This window comes from Nicotiana attenuata, chromosome 11, assembly GCF_001879085.1.
Source record: "Nicotiana attenuata strain UT chromosome 11, NIATTr2, whole genome shotgun sequence".
Classification (NCBI taxonomy): domain Eukaryota; kingdom Viridiplantae; phylum Streptophyta; class Magnoliopsida; order Solanales; family Solanaceae; genus Nicotiana; species Nicotiana attenuata.
The window spans coordinates 45999779-46002097 of record NC_031999.1 but is presented as its reverse complement, the minus strand read 5'-3'; positions in this window follow the sequence as shown (position 1 = coordinate 46002097).

Sequence of the window (2319 nt, the reverse complement as noted above, 5' to 3'; positions counted from 1 at the left end):
ATAAAGGTGGCGATATTTCAGCCATGCAGATGGAGATAAAGGTGGCGATATTTCAGCCATGCAGATGGAGGTAGAGCTTAACCTCGGAAGGCAGAATGGTATCCTTATGCAATGCAAGAAATGCAGATGGAGGTAGAGCTTAACCTCGGAAGGCAGAATGGTAGCCTTATGCAATGCAGGAAATGCAGAATGGTAGCCTTATGCAATGTAGGAAATGCAGATGGAGACAATGCTTAGTCTCGGAAGGCAGAATGGTAGCCTTATGCAATGCAGGAAATGCAGATGGAGACAGTGCTTAGTCTCGGAAGGCAGAATGGTAGCTTTATGCAATGCAGGAAATGCAGATGGAGGTAGAGCTTAACCTCGGAAGGCAGAATGGTAGCCTTATGCAATGCAGGAAATGCAGATGGAGGTAGAGCTTAACCTCGAAAGGTAGAATGGTAGCCTTATGCAATGAAGGAAATGCAGATGGAGACAGTGCTTAGTCTCGGAAGGCAGAATGGTAGCCTTATGCAAGAGATAAAAGGTGAATAGTAATAAAATTTTTTTAGCTGATAGCCGATAGCTGATTGTGATATTATGGCTGCTGGGGACATTGTGTGCGGATAGCAACTGTGAATAGGTGTGACGGTTCTGAGAGTTGTATCCTTGAACAGTATGAGTGTATAATATATGATTTTGCGACTTGGGTGCCTGCATCCAAAGAAAAATCGTGAGTTTTGTAAAGGGGAAAGGTTAGTTCGTGTCCCCGCTGACTTTGCTTGCCCTGTTCGGCTTTGATCTGATGGCACGGTATGTATCATAGGGGTAGCGTTGCTAAACAAAGCGATTTCGATAATAAACATGCATGAGTTTGTTAAAGATATGACATAAGTATATATTTAAGAAATAGTTTTTAGATGAACCGACGACTGTGACGTGGTTTAGGACATTGCAACCTCTCTTGCTTCGGAATTTTGAGGGTCCTCCTCAAAATTCTGCCCCAGTTTGCTGGGCTGCTACTTCTGACGGTTGCTTGCGATGATCGGTTGAAGTTACTTCGGAATTTTGAGGGTCCTCCTCAAAATTCTGCCCCAGTTTCCAATTGGGGGGGGGGGGGGTTGAAAATTTTATTGAATTGTGACCGAACCCATAAGGCTGCCTACGTATCCCCTCTTAAACGGGAATCAGGTCAGACGTAGTTCAAATTACATCATATAGGAAAGCATAAGATTACACATAGTAACGCTTGACTGCATCTGAATTGATTGGTTTTGGCCAAACTTCTCCGTCCATTTCTGCAAGTATAAGGGCTCCTCCTGTCAGAACCCGATGAACCATGTATGGACCCTGCCAATTGGGAGAGAATTTTCCTTTTGCCTCATCTTGATGCGGGAAAATTTTCTTTAACACCAACTGACCCGGTGTGAACCGTCTTGGTTTGACTCTCTTGTCGAAAGCTCTGGACATTCTGTTCTGATAAAGCTGACCGTGGCAAACTGCATTCATTCTCTTTCCGTCTATAAGGGCTAATTGCTCGTAATGATTTTTTACCCACTCCGCGTCATCGAGCTCAGCTTCCTGTATGATTCTTAAGGAAGGGATTTCTACTTCAGCGTGAATGACAACCTCTGTACCTTAAACCAGCATATAGGGGGTTGCCCCAGTTGATGTGCGGACTGTGGTGCGATACCCCAATAAAGCAAATGATAGCTTCTCATGCCACTGCTTATGCTTCTCTACCATTTTCCTTAGTATCTTCTTAATGTTCTTGTTGGCGGCTTCCACAGCTCCATTCATCTGGGGCCTGTAGGCTATGGAATTCTTGTGTCTGATCATGAAGGTTTCACACATAGCTTTCATCAAGTCACTATTGAGGTTGGAGCCATTATCAGTGATGATTGATTCTGGAATCCCGAATCGACAAATGATGCGGTCGCGGACAAAGTCTGCCACGACTTTCTTGGTCACTGCTCTGTAAGATGCTGCTTCGACCCATTTGGTGAAATAATCAATTGCTACTAGGATGAACCTGTGCCCGTTTGATGCGACAGGTTCGATTGGTCCGATAACATCCATTCCCCAGGCGGCGAACGTCCATGGTGAGCTTGTTGCATTAAGCTCGTTTGGGGGTACCTTGATCATGTCTGCATGTGTCTGGCAGCGGTGGCATTTCCGGACGTACTGGATGCAATCTGTTTCCATAGTCATCCAAAAGTAACCAGCCCGGAGTATCTTCTTGGCTAAGACAAAACCATTCATATGTGGTCCGCAGGTCCCAGCATGGATTTCCTAGTGTTTAGATGCTTACATCAACACACCTTAGTAATAAATCTAAGG